General features: G+C 32.4%; 1 protein-coding gene across 3 annotated transcripts in view; it reads right to left on the bottom strand.

Annotated features, from left to right (window-relative positions):
• LOC126826707 (high affinity cGMP-specific 3',5'-cyclic phosphodiesterase 9A) overlaps positions 1 to 24,685 on the bottom strand; it is an 83,692-nt gene that overhangs the window by 58,466 nt on the left and 541 nt on the right. The window lies entirely within an intron of this gene.

The raw sequence follows: 24,685 nt of genomic DNA, 5'->3' as shown, positions 1-24,685 counted from the left end.
GCACATATATGTCGATGTGACCGACTTTTTCTTTTTTTCCTTCCATTTCCTCTTAAGAATGGCTGGGCTTGTATCTGTATATGGCATTACTGTAGACTCATAGAAACATTTAAGCAGACGAAATATCTGTTGTGTGTCAAACAAACCATGTGATGTAAACAATTATTATAGTCATGTGGTTTGAATTGGGCCACAGCGTACTGTTCAGTATGAGTGAATTTATGCATCAAATTTGTGTATTAAACTTTAACAAAAATATAATTTCATATTTATAATATCACAATAAACAGTATCTTTCATCTGATTTTCGTCCAAACGACAATTAATTTCTCGCATACAAAAACTTTTTAGCATGTGTTACGGAGAGGATTGTTTCTGAATATATATTAAAGGTTTATGAAAACCTTGTTGAAAATCATTGGTCTTTGCCTTTAAGTCATTCACAAACGTTGTCTCATAATTATTCTTTTGTGGGTAATGATAGCATTTACAAGATACTAAAAACTGATTAATCCATTCAGTAATTATCAGAAATAATTAAAATTATTAGCTACTAGAACTTCCTAGTTATAAGACGATAACTTTAGCAATTTATCGGAAATCATTGAAAATTAGTTGTGTATAAATCATCACATCAATCAGATGACAACTTTAGCCTCTAGAGTTTCCACAAGATTTTTTAAATTCCTCAAAGAGGATAACTCTGACAGTAGAGTTTCCACAAGATTTTTCAAATTCCTCAAGGAGGATAACTCTGACTGTAGTTACAGATTTTTCAAATTGATCCAGGGAACCAGCCAGACAGTAATGTTGAACTACATGCATAGCTTTAGTAGGCCTACATTGCTTAAAGCTTTTGCACAAAATGTACAGTGAATTTAAGAGTGAGAATCATGTTCGTCATATAACATTTTATATACAATATTTAAACAGTTTAGTATGTGACCTTAAAAATATATTATGAATTGCGACGTCGCATGGCAAAGCAACTTCACAAATTGACATCATTTTCAATTTAGAAGTCTGTTATTTAATAGTAGCGGGTACCTTGAAGACAAACATGGAGAAGAGACAAAAAACAAAAAACACATACAACACACACACTTTATAAGTAATAAGAGAAGTATAAAAAGCAAAGAGTTAAAGTGAACTGCAAATCTTCGAACAAATCCACACCCTAATGGACACAGTTGGACTAAGTAGAATAGTGAAGTAAGAGGGGGCTAGGTTAGACAGGCTCGGCATCTAAACACTAAACTACATAGGGGATTTATACCAAACTGGCAGGATAGTGGAGTAAGGGAGAGTCTCGTTCAGATTGACTCGGCATCTAAACACTATTCCGGCAAAAAATAGACATCAAACCTACAGAGTGGGATAGGGGAGTAAGGGGAGGTCAGGATAAGACGGGCCTGGCACCTAAACACAAATCCCACAAAGATGACATCTACCAAACTAGCAGGATAGTGGAGTAAGGGGAGTTACGGTCAGATGGACTCTGGACCTAAACACTATTCCGCAAAAGAAACAGATACCAAACCCATAGAGTGGGATTGTGGAGTAAGGGGAGGTCACGATAAGACGGGCCTGGCACCTAAACACTAATCCCACAACGAAGACATCTACCAATCCAGAAGCAGAAGAAAACATCTACCAAACGATATGTTTTTTACTAAATAAAGGGAAGAACTTCCCACAAAACCCAATCCATGGCAAAATCATATTCTAAAAACAGGAAGCAGCTTCGGCTCTCCTATTTCTTGTCTGCGATATCACTTATGTGGAAGCAGACGTAAAACACCAGGATACTACTACTAGTGTGTGCTTTAGTAAATAAAGACAACCCAAACAACATACATGTACATTTATCTACCATTTTTATGACATTTCATCTATCTTTCTTCAAACTAGACAATAACCATTTACTTAGCCTTTGTAGACAAGAATACTTACTTTTCAGATAATATACATGTAGACCCTTAATTTGTAAAAACAATCTATGTAAGTATATAGGATGTGAATTTTAAAAGTTAAAAGGAACACAGTGTTTAGCAATTTTAGCAGATATTAATGTTTTCGATTTGTATTGTTATCAGGTAATAAGTAAATGTGCTAGTGTTAGAGTAGTTAGATGTGATTTCTGTGATCATTACAGAATCCATTTTGAAGGATATTAAGCAGAATCAAGCCAGGGACTGGGGAAGAGTTAATGTCTTCCTTATTATCATTCTCATCTCTTTTATCAGCTATTTCAAACACTCACAAACATCTGGATTGATTTGATCTTCATTAAATATGAGGGGTATTCCACAAATCACTTTCAAGCAGTTACTTTGATGAACAGTATATATTCATAATAACACAACTTAATGGATTTACTACTTCTTGGTTTAATACATGTACATGCGATGTTTCAATACTCTTAAAGGCATGTACTATAAAGGTGTATTATGCATGACTGTTTTCATTTTTGATCATTGCTTGATAAAGATATCTGTAAGAGTATTAAAATGTTATATGCAATAAACCAAGAACTAGTAAATCCATAGAGTTGTGTTATCATCAATGTTACACCTCTACTTCTAAATGTCATTTAAGAACAGTAACTAAATAAAGGCATCATGGTTGAGATAGGTGAAATGGGCTGAACAAGTGAACCTGATTAAAGAGGGTTGCCTCCTTGTATTTGACTATATTTAATTTCATTTTTTCAGCTGTAATCTGTATTGGACATTGTCAAGAAGTATGACTGTCTTACCTTGACTTTAATAGCATTAATAATAAATTTATTGTTGATAATATTCATTCACAAAGATATCAAGTTATCAATATTATACAGGTATATGAATCTAGATGATTGAGAGTTTTCCACTTATGATATTAAATGTACACTGTGCTAGTCAAGTGCCCTAACGGTAGTTTAATGTTCGATGTCTACTTAACGACATGGCTCTTTTAGTTCAGCAAGATCATAAAATACTTCATAAACAAACTCGCACATCAAACACAAGAATACAAGTCATTACCTACTTTTAACGTTTATCATACATAAATCAAATATTAATGTACATGTAGTCTTGGCAGATTGTAATCTAAAACAACCAACTAAAGTGAATTGATATCATTATACAAAACATTGTTATCTATATATAAATTTAACAGTGATTTGTGATATTTCATTTAGTTGTATTATGTGCTTGTAAAATGAACATTATAATAAATAAACCGTTACTATACCCTTGGACAATCATGATACGTACAACCAAGGGCGTGGATTTGTCATAACTTTTGGGGGGGACAGACAAACTCTGGAACCTGGAACATTTCATTACCAAACGAAACAAATAATTACGAACAGTTTACTGTACCAGTGTTATTTCGATGAAGGCTGTAACTAGAGGGTAATATGATGACAATATGGAAAAATTGACTACCTACATCAAAGCTGCATAAATATATGAAGTTAAGTGAATCGTTCTACAGTCAGGACTGTTCTCTTTAAATATCTTGGCGACATGAAGGGGGTCATTATGCACCGCACACGCCCTCAAGTGGTTCAGTCGGTTTTGCTTCATGGAATTGCGCAGCCAAGTTTTGATGCGGCGCAGAGTGCTGAAGGATTGCTCGGCTGAGCAGGAACTAGCAGGGTTCAGCAGTGTGAGATGAGAAGAGCTTTGAAGGGAACCGAGACCTATTCGTCCTTCCCTTCAGATTCTAAGGGGAGGACGTGTCCCCCCCCCCCCCATCCCCCTCTAAATCCACGCCCATGTGTACAACTGATGGTAGCAGACTGGGGGCTTAAATAAATTGTCCTCAAATCCATTAAAGCAAGTATTCTTTATTTATGACAATATATTGTGTTAATACCATTGAAACTTCTATTCTTTATACAACTGAGAGCAACTGGCATTTCAGCAACTGGGAGCGGCTTGCATCAAGTGAATTAATGCAACTGAAAATGGTTGAGATAAGGGTCATAACTCCAGACATAATTCTGAAATTCAATATGATTTTCATTTCACTAATTTAAATGGTGTAGCACCATGGGCCTTTCTGTCAGACGTGGAAAGCGGGCCATTGATTCCGGTCGCCACATCCTCCGTATGACCCATGCATCTTTTCTTACTACATATCTTAGTAGCCTTGTGATCGTCTTTGCTTCCCCTTCACGTTGTGTAATTTCTTCTTTTTATCTATCAGAGTTAGTTAAGAAGTTTGTCTTTCATGAAATAACAATGCAACAGTACGTTTTTACATTTTATATACATGTATCATAGCTGCTTACATATGGTACAATGCATAATAGAATAAAGTCATTCTCTCAAACCCCATCCAGCCAGACTCACTGGGGCGAGTCTGCTGATAGAAATTGTTACATCTTTTCCCTTCCAGACTGCTGTCTGACGATTGCTCACCAATATGATAGTTTTGTAGCTTTGGGTTTTGGACCTTCAATTATCTAATTGGTCAAATATGATGTAAACAAGTATAGAGATTGGTTAATCATGCCAAATGACATTGAAACACACTCTTATATAGTTAGTGGAAATTTACTGGATAAATTTGCCACAAGATATCTGTTATTAACCTAGAATTTAATGTTTACCACATTATGACTCTTTTTTATGTAACAATATGCCATTCATTCGCTAACTTGATTTAAGTACATATACATGTATGTGAATCTAATAACTTGCCAAAGATATTAATTAATACAATATAATGCCATCATTAATTCTAGCAATGTTGCTACAATGGTCCATATAAATTTCATGTAGGTCGGATGATAATTTCTGTCGTTAAGCGTTCACAAGGTGGAACAAGGGCCATAACTCAAGAAGAAATAAATGGAAATTAAACAGGCGTCTCTGTTTCACAAATTTAAATGACGCATATAAATGTCATACAGATCGGGTGATAACTATAGTCATAAGAGCGTTCACATAGTGCAACAAAGTGAAACAAGGGCCCTAACGCAAGAAGAAATAAACAGAAATGATTGAAAATAAACAGGATTCTTCATCTCACAAATATAAACAACATACATGTATATCAATTTCAAAACAATCGGAAGATACATGTTAATGTTGTCTGTAGAGTGTTCAAAAGAAATTGTGGACAACCGACGGACAGGGGTGACAGCAATATATGACCATATTTCCATGTGGGCGTATAAAAATCAACAAGAGCTGATAATTTCTGTTCAGTTCTACTGAACATTAGTAGCAACAAATCACTTTGAACACAAATCTTCTCTAATCTATTTTCTTATTGATTGTCGGCTTTTAACCATTATTGTAAAATGCAAATTAATTGGAGGATTTATTGGACTTGGCAAATTTATTGACTTCGCAGGAACAATGGCTATGACTAAGCTCGAACAGTTCTAACAAAATGAAATTTGAGAAGAAAAACACAGCAACTTTGCGCAAATGATTTAAATCGATACACAAAATGAATTTATTGGAAATCTATATTATGTTTTTATTTATATTGAAATCATGCATAAAAATAAATTTCATAATGCATACAACATGCACAATACATGTATATTGCATCCAAAATAAAACATCTAGAAATGAATGAACAAATGAATGAAATGTGTTTTAATGTTCTAACATCAATTAACATAGCGGGAGGCTGAGGGGGGGGGGGCATATGCCTGGGGGTGACACTTCTTGTACGGCAGCAAATTATCTAAGTGCATACCAGAAATCCCCTTGGAATATTTGTGAACTAGCCTCCTTGGAGACTGATATAACAAATCACTGGCCTTCGCTTCCCCTAAACCTGTGTAAACCAGTTCATATTTCAACAAATAGAGGGTAGAATTATGATTTTTCCAAGCTATATTATAGGGTTTTTCGATCAAATGGAGGGTTGAAGTGGAAGTAAACATAAAAATCTAAATAAGTTATTTAACAATTTGATTAAAATACAGATCTATATTTCGGTTTTTTATACTTTCGATAGCCTCTACTACATGTACATGAAGATCTGACCAGTTGTAGTGGGAGGTTGTGTCAGAGGTCATACATGTAGCTTTTGACCCTATGAAATTTTATTAACCAATCAGCGTTGATGTTTCTTGTGGATTACCTACTCACCGTAACAGAGTGTTTCATTGGCTAATCCCTCACATAATCCTGAACGCGGGTTATAAAACAACTCTTCCAGATCCTAGTGTAGTAAAGACAAGTAAAACAAAATTTTGAACAATATATACATATACTCTTCAAAAAAAGTAGGGGATATTGAAATGCAAATACCTATGCAGCTTGTGATATGATAAATAGTCATGGACACTTGACATGCTTTGAGAGTATGTTCACAGATGAAGAACTTATCGCCCCAACAGAACCACTGAGCTGCAAAAGCGACACACAATAGCGTCATACATTGTACATGTGGGAGGGGTTCATTGTCGAATTTGACACTTCAAGGAAGGGTTGATGAAAACTGCCGCGTACTGGTTGATCTATCCATGTTTGCTTTCCTATTGGTTCTTGCATAAGATTTACTGTTTAGCGTATCCTTGCTTTAGTGTGTTTACGTTTAATTTGATCTAGAGACGTGTTCGTCGACGTCAACGTTAACCGAAAACACTGCAAGAATTAGCTGTGGCACTGCAAGAGGAGTGGGTCAGATTGCCCCAAATTGTGATTTGACGGTTGATTAGGAGCATGCCATGACGAATTGATGAATGTCTGAGGATTGGTGGCGCAATTACTCATTATTAAGACAAAAATCAAAAATGTCCATTTTTACTTTTGACGGTGTATCTCTTTGCGAGGGAAATGGGGCTGTCAGAAAAGCCGCCCATATGAACTGTTTATTTTCATGTGTAGGCAATTGACCTGTTATTAATATACACTGGTTACCTCTAGTAAAAACAGCAGTGCATTTCCGCAGTTTTGTATTGTTTCTGAATTTCCTCTACTTTTTTTGAAGAGTATAAAATGAAAAGAAATAGGATCTGTGTTTTAATCAGATTGGTTGATTTAATAAATACTTATTTAGATAAAGTGTTAAAAGTATAAAAAAAAAATTGTATTTTAAAATTTCTGTAATCATAAAAAGTCAACTGAGTGCAGGCACACTGAACAAAGCAGATTCGGTATGCAGGGGTAGTGGTGGGGGTGGGGGAAACTGTCACTGAAACTTTTGCCCAAGGGTGCCACATAGGCTTGCGAGAGTCCTGCAAAAAAAACGACAAGTTAGTGTGTCCCACCACATAAGATATCTGCAATTACATGTGACCACCTATTAGCTCCCCATTTCCAGTGCTATTATTCTTTGTCCTTAATTTGAAATTAGTCACGAGTATAATGACAATTAGACGGCTGATTGACAGACCTAGTTTATCAAGACTATAATATAGAAACATTATAGATAATGTATCATACATTTTTGTTTCCGTAATATCTAAATTATCCTACATGTATAAATATATGTGAAAAATATTTTAGTCCATGATCATATTATGATAGAATTTTAATCTTGCTTGCTAACTACAATATTGTGAAATTTGAATCTCTAAAATGGATATACAATCAGATATCAGTATAAACTGAAAATTGGTTCGTTTTTGTTCATAATGAGATAGACCTAATATAATCTTTGAGGTATAAATATGGTTAGTGCTGGCATTTTTACTTTGTTGCACTGGCCTGTGATGAAAATCAAAACATGTGTGTTGAATGACTTTTTTGTTTAATTACTGTTACCAAGCTAGCCCAAGAACATGATGCAAAGAATGCTGTGATAAGGATTATCTTATAGATTTCTTCTCACAAGTGACTACCTATGACCACATAATGGTGAGAACAAACAGTTCCTCGTGATGTAATGTATTGTCGAATATCGAAATTATATAAATATCATAGTGATCAAGAGTTAAAAACATGAATTAAGCCACTACTTGTAAGTTGTAAGAGAAATCACTACGAGAAACAAACAGTTACTGTTTCAAAGGAAAATAACTACATTTTACTAATTATTATTGTCCTGATCATAAGCAACAAAGATAAGTTGATCGGTGACGGTTCTGACGAAGTTGATTGAGTTTCGACACCTTGGTTTTGGTATGGAATACTATTATTCAATTGTCAAATCAATGAAATAAATCATACATGTACATGCATAACTAAAAATAATTTGGCGATATAATCGATTATTGATCAGCGGATGGTCGGCAATTATCGATACTAGAAAGCAGTATCAGTTGCCAACACTAACATTGCCATTGCTCCTGTTCGCACATCGTCCACAATTATTTGTGAACACTCTACAGATTACATTTATCAGCTGATTGTTTTGAAATTGATAGATGTATATGTTGTTTACATCAGTGAGATGAAGAGGCCTATTTAATTTATCATCTGATCTGCATGAAGTTATGGCCCTTGTTTCAATTTGTTGCACCTTGTGAACGCTACAACGACTAACGTTATCATCCGATCTATATGAACTTGATACACATCATGTAAATTAGTGAAATGAAGAAGTCTATTGAATTTCAACAATTCCCAATACTTACTTCCAGAGTTATCGCTCTTGTTTAACTTTGTTGAACCTTGTGAACAGTCGATTGACGAAAATTATCATCCGATCTGTATGAAATTTAAATGAATCATTTAAATTAGTGAAATGAAGACTCCTTTTGAATTTCAGCAATTTCCAATAATTATTTCTAGAGTTATGGCCCTTGTTACACTTTGCTTAACTTTTTGAAAGGGTGAATGATGAAGTTATCATCCGATATGTATGAAATTTATATGAATCATTTAAAATGGTGAAACGAAGAAGACTATTGAATTTCAGCCATTTTTGCCAATTACTTCTAGAGTTATGGTCCTTGTTTTACTTTGTTGAACCTCGTGAACTTTTAATTAAGTGATGAAAGATATCATCCAATCTGTATGAAATTTATATGCATTATTTAAATTAGTAAAACAAAAAAGTCTGTTGAATTTCACCAATTTCTGTAAATTACTTCCCAAGTTAAGGCCCTTGTTTCAGTTTGTAGAATCTTGTGAACCCTCAAACGACGAAAGTTATAATCTAATCTGTATGAAATAGTCTTGTAAATGCACCTCCAATTACCTACAAAAGAATAAATATGCGACAACCCTTGTCAATCAGTCAGACGATTTAGCTGCTGACGGCATATACATGTACATCTTTAAAATAAGATATTGTCTGAAATATGCAAATTATATCTTACCAACAGTGCTGCAATGTTGGGGAATATAAATCTAGTTAACCAGTTAATGCCGTCCTGAACAGAATAGTTACTCTTCAATAAACTTATCGGGTCATTTCATTTGAACAAACGTATACCTTTATCATCTAAGGATATAGAACTGCTACCAAATTTCTTCTAAGTTCTATGCGGCTCTGCCATATTGAAAAAAAAGTTGTTTAAAAATATAACCATAATCTGCCCCTTAAAGGTGTCCCTGCCCAGCCCCAGAGGCAAGCAACATTGTTTGAATACATCTGAACAAACACCATATATGCCCTACCTACCAAACTTTGTTGAAATCCACGAATTGCTTTATGAGAAGATGTCAAAAGTGACCAATTGCTTTAAGCCCAGGACGGACAGAATTGATGTCAAGTCATTTGGGCTGATGGTCCGATGGGCCAAAACGTAACTGTTCACGAATCAACAATTTCTGTAATGTACGTTATTTACACAGTTTTGACTTTTTACTGGGTTGCTTCCTCTTACCAATTCATTTGATCCCAAGTTGTATTAGCATAATGTGAAATAAAGTAATTTTGTCTATACCTACTAAAATGAACTCATCTGGCATTCTAACTACATTACATTTCTGTTGGCAATCTCATTTATAGCGTCTGAGAAAGAAAGCCATCTGCCAGAAAGGAAATAAATCAATGTGGTTTAATGTATATCCAGTGATGATTATCTACGGAAAGATTTTAACCATTGCTAATGACAATAACCCAGTTAATTCATCAATTTATTGTCAGTCATTGGCACAATATTTTTCTTATGCCAAAACCTTATGTGATAAAAGATATCATTTTTTTCAGATTTATTTCCTCACATGGCATCAATCTCACCAATATTTAACAACAATTACATGATATTGTCAAAACTAAAGACACATTAATTATCAACAGTGTTCAATAAAATTAATTGGCAATCACCTTTACCAGAGACCTGTTACCGTCTAAGCAGCTACTTCAATTTCTACATCATTATCACTCAAACTACATATCTTTAGCAAATTATTAGGAACACTATTACTTATTATTAATTAACAACCACTTCCTTTAAACTTTACAACTAAGTTCTAAAGGTCATTTCAGAAAATGCTATGGTTTAGTTATTAACCTATATAGTTATAATGTGTGTGGTTTATGATATCAGTATAGTATTAAGATTATCATGCAGTATCTCAATATTAGTTTAAGATAAAATTATCCTGAATTACTAACTAGAACTACTTGAGAACAACATTAAACATACATTATGCAAGAGCTAAATCTGCTAATTGCAGGTCTTTCTTTAGGCCTGAAATGTTATCTAAATTATTAATTAGACATTAATTAACTTACCCAGACCATAATCAACTCTCGATGTGATCGCTAGCCTCCAATATTTACTGGATTAGAATCTGATCTACTGCTCAATGCTCATTGATGATTAATAAATCAAAAAATGAATAATCGACACTATGTTTTTATTGTACTGACTTTAGTAATGATGATCGAGGCTAGCCTTAAAATTCTATCGCTAAATTCTCGGTTTAGAGTGGATCAATTTGACTAAATGTTTCAACAAATTCTCTTCACATTATCTAGTTTTTAACTATTATAGTGACAACTGCCAGCTCTTTATCTAATCTCCCATAATGTATCTTTAATATTATTCTAAACTTTGTCTACAAAGTACCAGTATATGTAATAACTTTATCTATCAACTCTTTTATGAAGAAAGCATTTAATCATCCTGTCAATAAAGTTTCAAAACCTTTATAAAAATGTTATAAATGGGGATCTTCCTGTTGATAAAGTAATAGTAAAGGTATTTAACAAGTTACATGTACATGTACGTCAAATTCAAAACTTACCATTTGAGATCTCTCTTATTTACGATGGATGAAACCTTTTGAATTTTTACAGTTTTCCCCTTTGTGCCCTAAATGAACATTCCCACAAAAAAAATCCAATGAGAACTATTTCCTGCATTGGGTTCACAAACCTGACCAGAACCAGCGGTTGCCAGCAGTGCTGGATTAACCATAAGGCAAATAAGGCACGTGCCTTAGGGCTAGCCAAAAATCCAGGCCACAAAATAATAAAGTAAAACTTTTTTGATAATTATCAGGTGGTGACAAAAATGCTTGCCTTTATTTTTATGTAAATAAATTGCATCCTTTTTCATCTATGCATTTTTCCATACTCTAGCTGGCAAAGGGTTGACGTGAGGTTTGTTTACATTTGTTGTGGGAAAGAATCTCGTAAGTAATTTCATCAGAATTTATTTATCTTTAATGGCTACGAACTGCTCAGGGGAACGCTCTTTTTTTCGCAACTAAAAAGAATTAAAGATGTTAAACGATCAACGATGGGTCAAAAAAATCTTGGTATACTGGCACTTCTCTGCATTGAAAGTAATTTACTTCATAAAATTGACTTTAAAAAACTAACTGACGAATTTGCAGTCACAAAAGCAAGCAAAGTCGTAATCTAGCTGGGCAGTGAATGGGAATATGTAGGCTACTTATAGTAAATACAGTACTGTCAATGTTCTGAATTTGTTTGTAATAAATTTTCTGTTGCTAAATTTAACTTAATTCCTTTTGTCAATGAGCCCAACATATCTGTATTTTCAGGCCACCTATCAAAATGTGCCTTAGGGCCAGCAGAGCCTTAATCCGGCACTGGTTGCCAGGCAAGATACACTCACATTTTGCAAGAGATGGATAGGGAACAATCTAAAAACAAGAGTCGTCGCATATTTTTACTTTTGTCGGTAATGAAACGTTTATAATACACTAAAATCTGATTAAGAGTAACAACTCATTAAATAATTATCAGAAAATCCTTAGAATTTGTTTGGCCCATGTTAACGTTTAGTATACAAAACATTTAATATCATGGATTTAGCTGTTCAAGTTATCAAAAATCATTGAAAATCAATATACTGTTTATTTCAAGACCTTAAACTCTGTGCATCAATCTAAAGTCAATCGAAACGATTATACATTGTATATAGGCATAAACATGGTTTATAAATATAAAATCAATCAGATGATAACTATGGTCTCTAAAGCATCCACAAGTTTTTCAAAGTGATCAAGGGCCATAACTCTGGCAGTAATTATTGGAAATCGTTGAAAATCAAAGGCTTCTTCATCTGATGACCTTAAACACTGTGTATAAATTTAAAGTCAATCGGATATTAATTTCAGTATCTGGAGCGTCCACAAGATTTTTCAAAGTGATCATGATCAAGGGCCATATCTCTGGCAGTAATAATCAGAAATAGTTGAAAATCAATAGGATTCTTCGTCTCATAACCTTAAACACTGTGTATAAATTAAGCCTGTAGAGCATCCACAAGCAATTATGGACGGACAGGGGCGACGACAATATACGACCACATTTCAATGTGGGCGTATAAAAAGGGATTTTCTGTACTATCAGGGGCCATAATCCAGGAAGTTATGGCCTGAAATGCATGAATATGGAAAAGGACAGTGGTATTTGGGATATAAAGATATATTTTAAGTTTCATCAAAATCGGATAAAAATTCTGACTTCTAGAGGGTCCACAATCTTGCTATTACATGTACATACTTTTACACTATTTGCTTACAAGGAGCGGCCATTTTTTTAGGAAGTTTCGTTCGATTTTCATGAAATTCGAACTCAACCGTCATTAGGGAACGGTGATACATTTAAACGTTTTTTAAAATCAGATAAAAATTGGGACCTCTAGAGGATCCACAAGCTAAAAACATGATTTTCGTACAATCAGGGGCTATAATTCAGGTAATTACGGTCAGATATGCGCAAATATTGAAAGGAACCAAGATCTTTGGATAATAATCATACATTTAAAGTTTCATCAAAATTGAATAAAAATGTGACTTCTAGAGTGTCCAAAATCTTGGTATTACATATATATACTTTTACACTATTTGCGAACAAGGAGCAGCCATTTTCTCCGAAGATTTGGGTCAGATTTTTACGAAATTCGGACTCAACCTTCACTGATGTGTAAGTGATATATTTAAAGGTTTTTTAAAGTTGAATACACAGTGACTTCTAGTGGGTCCACATCCCAGGAAGTTAAGTTTGGATATGCGCGATTATCGAAAGGAACCAAGATCTTTGTGATATAAACATAAATTTAAAGTTTCATCAAAACTGGATCAAAATTGTGGCCTCTAGAGGGTTCACAACCTTGATATACAATATGCCATATATTTACATTTTTTGCATACGAGGGGCTGCTATTTTGTCGGACAGTTTTCGTCCGATTTTCACGAAATTCAAACTCAGTCATCATTGAGGTGTAACAGTGATATATTTAAACATTTTTTTTTTTAAATCGGATAAAACTTGTGACCTCTAGAGGGACCACAGGCCAAAAATGCGGTTTTTCGTACAATCAAGAGCTATAATTCAGGAAGTTACGACTTTCACAAAATTTGAACTCAACTGACATTACGGTAAAACTGTGTTATATTCAACGTTTTTTTAAATCGGATAATAATTGTGACCTCTAGAGGGACCACAACCTAAATTCAGGTTACACTGGCTTATTTTGACCATATCACATTTATTTCATCTGCAGAGGATCATATCTTTGTACATGTAAGTACAGAATTCAAATATTCAGGACTGATATTCAATTTTAACAAAATTGTAGTTTGCCAGGGATTAAAAATCTCCCAAATGACAATCAGAGACTTTGAAGTTTCTAAGTGGCACTGATACAATCATATAACAGTTAAAAGTAGCTAACGTAATAAAATATCATCCAGGGTCTTGAAAACACAAATTATTTGTCAATTTAAATCAACATTGATGTTGTGATCTTACCAGGAAAAGATGGGCTTCAATACAAAATAAACATTTTACCATCGGTACACAAATTCATATTTCACAATACCTGTACTGCAAGCGTTCAACATTTTGGTATCTTTTGTCTGTTATGATATAGCACTCAATAAAATAGTGAAACCAAGGCAATGAAGAAATGAAAAAGCTCTCATTATTTATCTACCTTTTTAAAAATCAATAATTTAACAAACTCACAACCACAAAATCAATATTGAAAAGTTACCAACAGTATATATGTAACTGACATGTCAACCAAGTTTGATTAATAAATCAGGTCAATTATAATAACTCATTTAGGGTTATCATTTCGACCTTGACTAAGATTATCATTTTAAATTAAAAGAATGCATGTAGAAAATCGTCTATTTCGCTACAACCGTACAAGTTTGAAACCATTTTGTGGTATCTGTATGATCATATGGGTTTATTCTATTTGTTGATTTGAATCAAATATCATAATTTTAAAAACATTACAAATAAGAATTATTTGAATAAAATATCTGTTAAAATACATTTTTTGCCCAAATGACGTCACTTCCGGTGACAGTTTAAAACGTTAAAATGGTTTGACCTATTCAAAATTGGCATTACGCATAAAATAGTAAAAAAAAAAATTGAAACTCAAATGATAATTGACTCTTTTACAGGCAAAATAACGGCAAAAGTGACGCATGCAAAATTGCCTATTTCTCTGCAACTGATCATATTACAAACTAATTTCGACATAGATTGTCTTCGTATAGATTGATGCTACAAGTTTATAAACATTACATAGAAATATTTTAAAATATGAAAAGCCTGAATGGTTTGTAAATTGCTTAAATTTACATCCCTTTTCACCTTTAAATCGAAATGGCGCAAACATAAAACTCAAAGTAACAAAATTGAGTTTAACATTTTTTGCACTTGTCATTGGGTCATTCTTCTTGATCTATCAGATTTGTAAAAATTAATATTTTCTTCTGAAAAGACAGGTCAAAATTGTAAATTCTGACAAAATTACATCACTTCTAGTGGGTCCACATCCCAGGAAGTTAAGTTTGGATATGCGCGATTATCGAAAGGAACCAAGATCTTTGTGATATAAACATAAATTTAAAGTTTCATCAAAACTGGATCAAAATTGTGGCCTCTAGAGGGTTCACAACCTTGATATACAATATGCCATATATTTACATTTTTTGCATACGAGGGGCTGCTATTTTGTCGGACAGTTTTCGTCCGATTTTCACGAAATTCAAACTCAGTCATCATTGAGGTGTAACAGTGATATATTTAAACATTTTTTTTTTTAAATCGGATAAAACTTGTGACCTCTAGAGGGACCACAGGCCAAAAATGCGGTTTTTCGTACAATCAAGAGCTATAATTCAGGAAGTTACGACTTTCACAAAATTTGAACTCAACTGACATTACGGTAAAACTGTGTTATATTCAACGTTTTTTTAAATCGGATAATAATTGTGACCTCTAGAGGGACCACAACCTAAATTCAGGTTACACTGGCTTATTTTGACCATATCACATTTATTTCATCTGCAGAGGATCATATCTTTGTACATGTAAGTACAGAATTCAAATATTCAGGACTGATATTCAATTTTAACAAAATTGTAGTTTGCCAGGGATTAAAAATCTCCCAAATGACAATCAGAGACTTTGAAGTTTCTAAGTGGCACTGATACAATCATATAACAGTTAAAAGTAGCTAACGTAATAAAATATCATCCAGGGTCTTGAAAACACAAATTATTTGTCAATTTAAATCAACATTGATGTTGTGATCTTACCAGGAAAAGATGGGCTTCAATACAAAATAAACATTTTACCATCGGTACACAAATTCATATTTCACAATACCTGTACTGCAAGCGTTCAACATTTTGGTATCTTTTGTCTGTTATGATATAGCACTCAATAAAATAGTGAAACCAAGGCAATGAAGAAATGAAAAAGCTCTCATTATTTATCTACCTTTTTAAAAATCAATAATTTAACAAACTCACAACCACAAAATCAATATTGAAAAGTTACCAACAGTATATATGTAACTGACATGTCAACCAAGTTTGATTAATAAATCAGGTCAATTATAATAACTCATTTAGGGTTATCATTTCGACCTTGACTAAGATTATCATTTTAAATTAAAAGAATGCATGTAGAAAATCGTCTATTTCGCTACAACCGTACAAGTTTGAAACCATTTTGTGGTATCTGTATGATCATATGGGTTTATTCTATTTGTTGATTTGAATCAAATATCATAATTTTAAAAACATTACAAATAAGAATTATTTGAATAAAATATCTGTTAAAATACATTTTTTGCCCAAATGACGTCACTTCCGGTGACAGTTTAAAACGTTAAAATGGTTTGACCTATTCAAAATTGGCATTACGCATAAAATAGTAAAAAAAAAAATTGAAACTCAAATGATAATTGACTCTTTTACAGGCAAAATAACGGCAAAAGTGACGCATGCAAAATTGCCTATTTCTCTGCAACTGATCATATTACAAACTAATTTCGACATAGATTGTCTTCGTATAGATTGATGCTACAAGTTTATAAACATTACATAGAAATATTTTAAAATATGAAAAGCCTGAATGGTTTGTAAATTGCTTAAATTTACATCCCTTTTCACCTTTAAATCGAAATGGCGCAAACATAAAACTCAAAGTAACAAAATTGAGTTTAACATTTTTTGCACTTGTCATTGGGTCATTCTTCTTGATCTATCAGATTTGTAAAAATTAATATTTTCTTCTGAAAAGACAGGTCAAAATTGTAAATTCTGACAAAATTACATCACTTCCGGTGTCAACAGAAATCGGTAACAAAAAAGTTGGGAATTTGCATCATGAAACATAAATTATGAAATTTGTTTTATGCATATCAGACAATAAATAATTAACACACAGTGTGAAACCCTAATAACAACAATAATTACAACAAACATTTCACATTGTGATGCATAACAATATCTAACTAATATCTTACAAAATAACATTAATTTTCCTGACGTTTAGTACATATTAATGTTGATGTAATCATCAATATTAAATGTTACATATCACTTAACAAAACTATATAAATATTCATCTTATTCTTTTCTTAAAGGCATTCAATACAAAACTTCGAACATTCTCTATACTGCACTTTTCATGATTCATTAATAGTATATTAAGTTGAATTGAATCAGTTATATGAGGTTTGATAAATGGTGAAAGATATTGTTGTCTCAAATTATCATAAAATGGACAATACAATAAGAAATGTTTTTCATCTTCAACTAATTGAAGGTTGCAGTTTTTACATAATCTTTCATTACACCTTTAAAGGGACTATCCCGATTTGAACAGTGTCTGAAAGTTCGAGTACATATGAAATTTAGACGCCAAAATATAGGGAATGGTGTATTTACCCTGTCTCAAAATTCCAGCTCAAAATATTGAGTCGTTTGGACGTAACCCTTTTAAGATTTCGGGCCAATTTTTTCGTTAGGTAACCTGATAATCGATTCCCGTTCTTTTAGTGGTCTATACAGTGAATGACCCATGTGCTGTACTTTATAACGAAAGGTAAATTTCACCTACACATTATTTTTATAAAATAAAAGTCTGGTTTTATCCGGACACCGCATAATACATCTTGGGACACCAGTCTCCATTTCCAGATGACGACTGACGGGTTTAAGTTATTTGAAAACGTATCACATATATTGAGTTAGTTACTCGGCACTAAGGTAGAGGAGTTTAAGGGATTTTAATGCAAAATAAAGCTGTTTTATTCTCCAAAATATTATCGGGATTGACCCTTTAAGTTCATCTCCAAATGCATAGTTCTGATAAGATTAATGTCCTCGGACAGCGTCCAAATTCAGGTAATTTTATATGTTGTTATATCTATATTGTATAGTCAAATGAATAATTTTTTCTTTATTAGGATATTTGGCTTGCCAATACAGATAGCGTTTTTCTCTTATGTCTGTCCTAGTGCGGAACCAGATCCATTAAATGCTAGACTTGTTCCAAGTTCTGGTACTTTCATCTGTAGCTTTGAAACTAGTCTAGGATTTAATAGGCGATAAACAAGTTACTAGTGAGGTGTGACATCAAGTAGATTGTGATGTCATGTTTTCACATAACATTAATTTGTAAAGTATGATTAAACTTTTGTTTCATAACTGATCAACAACCATGTACCGGTACATCTTTTCTTGCACCAGTTCCACCCTTTTTATTCCATATCCATAGCAATTCTTTAAATGACATCTAGAAGTACAGTTAACTATTCATTACATGTATGTCTACTGGAGAAGCATCTGAAGATGGCTGATTTATTAGCTGTCCATATAACATAATATTAATAAATACACCAATTTCTGAACCCAACTTTTATTCAACTGAACTAAAATAAGTGTAATTAATGGCAAAAAATACCTGTACTTTCTTCTAGTTTTATACACTTAAATATTTTTCATGATTTAAATTTGTTAGTGTAGTATATACATGTGTATGTACAAAATCTAATAATTAATAAAAGACACAGTTAGTTATAATTTACAGAAAGAGAGAATTTGTCATTTTTAGAAATATTTCACTCTATAATATCGTATACGGTAAGTGTAAATAAGCTTATTGTCCTATTGAAAAATGTTTACACAGATTATATGATTGATCTCAGTATACTTATGTTGAAATCTATTTAGCACATCTACATGTATTCTATAGAAATAACACATTCATAGTTGCTAGGAAGGCATTAGGTCCCACACATTCTTTACTAATGTGTTTTTAAAACTGTCAATTTCATTGATGTTATTCAAACATATCACTGGAAATGAATACTAATATTCATTAAGAAAATGGTAACAATAAGAAGCCCATTCATTTAAAGTTACATGTATGCAGGACAGACTTTCTAAACATGTCTTTCACACTTCGAAATACATGTACGTGTACTTGGTTATTTAGACACCTCACATGAAACTGAGTTGGGAAAAACAAATAACATATATAATACCTTAGGGGTTATCAAAGGCAAAAAGGTGAAGACTGATTTCAAAGAAAGATATGTTTACATTATTTATTAATTTTGAAAACACCCACATCTATCTGCATCTTGGGTAAATCAAGTAAATGGTGCTTGTATTATCTTCAGTGTAATTAGATAATAGTAAAATATAATATTCTATACCATTGCATCAAAATAATTGTGAACATGCTATTTTTGTTGTTCCGACAATTGCAGGCATATACGAAAAAGTAAATGAAAAAAAATAAACATGGATGCCTATTGCCTATGTTGGTTTTTTAAAGATGCATTATGATTATGTACAATTTAAATTAAGAGCTGGGTGTTCTTGTAATACATGTATATTAAAAATTTCATTCAAATTTCTTGAATATGAGCGCAGTTATACATGTAAGTGTTTTAAGTTTTGACAAGATGTACATGTAGCGTAAATTGTTTTTTATCATAGCAATGGTACTTGACAATCAGGACTAAGTCTCGATTGTCCATTTTATCGTTAATTTCTATATATTGCGAGGGCTCGTATTCATTTTATTTTAACTGCAGCCCAAATTGAATGGCAGTTCTTTGTGCCTGATTATTCCAGGTTTATCCTTTTTTTTTGTGTCGGGTGTGGATCACCCAATTATACCTGCAATTACTGCCACATTTACATGTGGTTTTGCCTTGATCGGGATAATAGAAAACCTGATGTCAGGAACTGACTTTAAAATGTTTATTATGACTTAAATATTGGATATCAGGGGCCCATACATGTATTTTCATAATAAGATAACAAAATCAATATTGATTGAAAATGGACCAATATTGAATTGTAATTTTGTTTTTATTTTGAATGTTAAGGATAATATTGAGCTACATGTATACAACTCTTTAATGTGACAAAAACAGATTTCAATCACTAAATCATGGAGAGTGTTCACTGCTTAATATTTAATTAGAAAAGGTGTAAGATTAGGAATTGCATAATAATTACAATAATCACTCAATCATTGATTCTCTAAATACACGTAACACTAATTAATCTGATTGACAATATGATCAGGTTTACGTAATAAGAAATTGATAATACATGTACACCTTAATATTTATGGAAGACCAAATGGAACAATATTCATGATTCTTGTTTCTACATTCCAGTTTGAGCATTTTAGACACGAATGCAACATTCTAAACTAATGATTCTGAAAGTATCTAAAAAAAATCTGGAATTTGAACTCTTATGAAAATATTTTCTACGTTTCAAAAAGTCTTGAAGTTAAAATCTTGAAATGAAAATGTTCAGAAAAATATTATAATGAATTATCAACATTATTACCCCAGAGGGCGTTAGCGTATGTGTACAACTTTGATACAAACTATAGATTTATCATCCATTTTTGCCACATTCGAAACACGCGTAGTTATAGTTATAGTTAATATGAAAAAGTAAACCAATAACAGTGAATAGATTCCATTTAAAACACAGCATTATCATCCATTTTTGCCATATTCGAAACACGTGTAGGTCTAATTTGTAAACATGAAAAAGTAAACAAATAACAGCGAATATGTAAGAAAGGCCTTTGCCCTAATTTTTCTAGTTGTTTAAATTATAGAAGTTATTTGTATTGATCTCGAGCTTAATTTCTGTTTCATGCAACTAATTACTCTCAACACAACAGGGGCTCACTTCCACTAGTAGAAAAGTCTACTTTTCATTTCTAATTATAGTCTGTATCAAAGTTGTACACATATGCTAACGCCCTCTGGTGTAATAATGTTGATAATTCATTATATTTTTCTGGACATTTTCATTTCAAGATTTTAACATCAAGACTTTTTGAAACGTAGAAAATATTTTCATAAGAGTTCAAATTCCAGATTTTTTTTAGATACTTTCAGAAACCAATGAATTGATTTCTTTGTCGTGTAAAATTAAGATATTATTTTTTAATTTTAATATTTAATGATGTATAAAAGTTACCGATAAAACGCCAAAATGAAACATAAAGTCAATTTTTTGTTTAAAATGTTGATTTTGTGCATGAAATGTTGACATAAGAATGTAGAAACAAGAATCATTAGTTTAGAATGTTGTGTTCGTGTCTAAAATGTTCAAACTGGAATGTAGAAACAAGAATCATGAATATTGTCCCATTTGGTCTTCCATAAATATTTGACATCTATAGTACTTAAAACCTTCACATAAATTCAGAATATTTCCATTTAAGATGTACATGTATGTTTTCAACAGCTGCATTATTGTTGGCTATGACTTTATTGTTTATGTTTATTACCGATATATTTTCATCTTATAATAAATTTTGGGGTGTCAAACTGGTGATCAGTCCATTCTATACGTTTTTTTAGTATTATTTTGTTGTTTGTTAATCAGCTTCCATATTGTCTTGTAATATCTAAATTAATTTTTTCAAATATACAGGGCTCTCATGTTTACTAGTTTCTTATTTTTCCCAGGTTTGGCAGTTTTACTGGGTGCTTTTCTATTTCTAATAATAAAATAAGTAACTTTGATCTCTATGTTAAATCACAGATTGCCCTTGGTTTGTTACAATGCAATAATTTTGCATTACACAGACTTTCAGCTGGCTTGCAACTTATTATGGAATTAAACTGAACAGTATAAAATAGTCTTAAATTTCTAACATATAAATCCACTTTTTTCTTTTCTCTAAACATCTATCAGTACTAAAGCCATAAATACAAAACAATCAAGTTAACAGTTAGTGAGGCTGGTGTTCCAGATCCAAAATCCAAAATAACTAGATGATACAAATGTACTTAATTATTAATTGCACAAGTATCTGTTCGTAAAGCATCGAGCAATCAAACAACTTATCTATACTATGCAGAATATGCTCATTATCAAACTTAATCATTCATTTTTTTTTAGCTCCTAACAAGGCAGTTTTTTGTACAATAATACTTCGAAATTTTTCTTTGAGATTATTTTCATTGCAGTAATTATGTTTTAATTGTTCTGCAATACATTTTCAAGACCGATTTGGTTCAACACTGGTTTATACATATAGTTTGTGTTGCGATTCGGGTCAAGTGATGTTTTTTATAAGGGGTTGTGACATGGTTCAATTTTATTCCAATAATTTTCTTGCACATAGGGTCTTTAGCAGTGGGAGGAAAACAGAGTTTCCGAAGAAAACCCACAAGGTTGGACAGGCGACTCTACTCCTACTTTGAGTTTTCGATTTTGTTTTCTTAATTAACTGTTAAATATTCAATCTGATATTTTCCAAAAAATGCAAATCATTCAGTTACATGTGCCGTACTTTAATATTAATTATTTATTTTTATTGTTTGAAAACACAGATCAAAATATTTTTATTTATTCCTATTTCTAATCAATACAAATGTTTTCAATTTACAGTATACATGTACATACCAACTTAAGTATACCATTTGTGTGATGCTAAACCCCTTTACTGTACTCTATTCCCCCTCTCTTTCGCTATACAAGGGCATAAATTTTATCTTGGATATTAATATAATTAACAGTAAATTGAATGTCCGTTTTTTCGACAAAACAGACAAAATTGGCTTTGAAGTGGTAAAATACCCGTCAATTACTAGCAACATACCAGATGTCGCGCTATATAATGTTATCCATTCACAGGCATTACGATTTTTAACAATAGGTGTATTACGTATTATATTCTGTGCAAGCACATAGTTATAATTTCGATAAGTTCCTAAATTGATAGTTTATTAACCTTTTGGCATTGTCTTATCTGGATTATCGCCCTTTTTATTGTGGTTTTTATTACATTTTAACAGTTGATGGGCAACCTACCGCCTTTTACATCACGTCATTCAGTCAGTAGACGGCTGTCTTTGAATCGGTTTGCACCTTCTCTGTTTGCTTCTTTGTATTCAGTCGTGTTTGTTTTTTATGGTAAATGGAACATATGCCTTAACTTTATACTCAATATGCCTCAATTCTTTTGAACACTTTTAATGTTTCTCACTATAACATAGACCATTTAGTTTTAGACTACATGAACCTGGCTTTTTTATACATTTCACCGATATGGTTAGTTGTATTGGTAAAAAAAATGTTTAAATTCAATATGCTTACTTTCATATTTCATGTGGCATATAACAGATCATGCTGATATTACACAAAGCTTTTCTCTGGGTTATATTCCTGATTGTTTGTTTTTCAATTTTAAGTGAAGTCTGTATTACTACGGGACTGTACAGCACAGTGGACACTTACGGCTAGCTCTCGGATCCATTCATTTAATCTGATATGTACGTTTGTTTGTGATTTCTACGCATTGTGTCTTGTCCATTGATTTGTTTTGTGTAATTATGTAGTGCAGCCACCCCCCCCTGGACTTAGGTATCCAATTCACCAACAGATGTTTTGATATCAAAAATAAACCTCTAAATCAATATTATCATTATCTATAATATTGAATAAATTAAAAACATGAATTGGAATTCAATATTGGTCCCTTTCAATCAATATTGATATTGTTATCTTACCGTGAAAATATGGGAACCTATAATATCAACTATTTAAGACACGTGCAGTGAACATTTTAAAATCAGTACATGAGTCATCTACTCTATGGATATAATGGTCTTGAGCACAATTTGTAATGAACAAAGCAAAACATATCCCAGAAGACACTGCTGAAGTAATTATGGCTAATTCACTAACGACAAAATGATGAAATGATTAGACATAACAATTTTTTTTAAATAAGGGTGTAAGTCACTTCAAATGTAATCATATTACATAAATATGTGCTTTTAGACCCATTTTCGTCTATTTTAATTACAGTACAGAAAATAGAGCTATACACCCTTTAATGTTCAGAAAACCACAATAAAAATTTTGTAAGGAATTATACAGTTCACAAATATCAGTAAACTGGTATATACTCTGTATGTGTCTTCAGATACCGTCACATGCATATGATTAGACTGTAGTAGTGTAGTATCATTTAAGACTCCTGGTTGGTATAGAAAATATGATTCTAGACATCTACATGTATGTGCAGTACTGCAGTACCATGAATCTTTTGTTAAAACACTGATACCCTTATCATATAAACAATCAAATGTGAGTGTTAATATCAATGAACAGCTACATGTACTTTTTTCATTACTATCAGGCTTAAGTGGAATACTGGGATAACTGAAATATTATCCAGATATTATATAACATTGAGTTAGCACTTTCTTGAATATTACTATAATCAATGGGTCACGAAAAAAAAACAACACCAATTCTTAGTTTGAAGAAAAAAATTGTATTCAAAAACTTGTCTTCAAAAAATATAGAGTCTGGTTGAAACTAAGTTTTTAAGTAAAGTTTTTGGTATGAGCTATTCGCAGTTAACCAACGGTTTTCTATTTTATTTCCCGTGCCATAAATACGGAAAAATCGTGGAATATTTGCTATATATAACCGAACGTCAAAAAGCCGTATCCGAAGGTTTTTTTTACCATCATGTCAAAGGTAACTAAAGGTAACAATTTTGTTGTCGGTCGCGTGCCAAT

Source organism: Patella vulgata, chromosome 7, assembly GCF_932274485.2.
Source record: "Patella vulgata chromosome 7, xgPatVulg1.2, whole genome shotgun sequence".
NCBI classification, from domain to species: Eukaryota; Metazoa; Mollusca; class Gastropoda; family Patellidae; genus Patella; species Patella vulgata.
The sequence above is the reverse complement of the archived record's forward strand: the minus strand, read 5'-3'. Positions and strand labels throughout refer to the sequence as shown.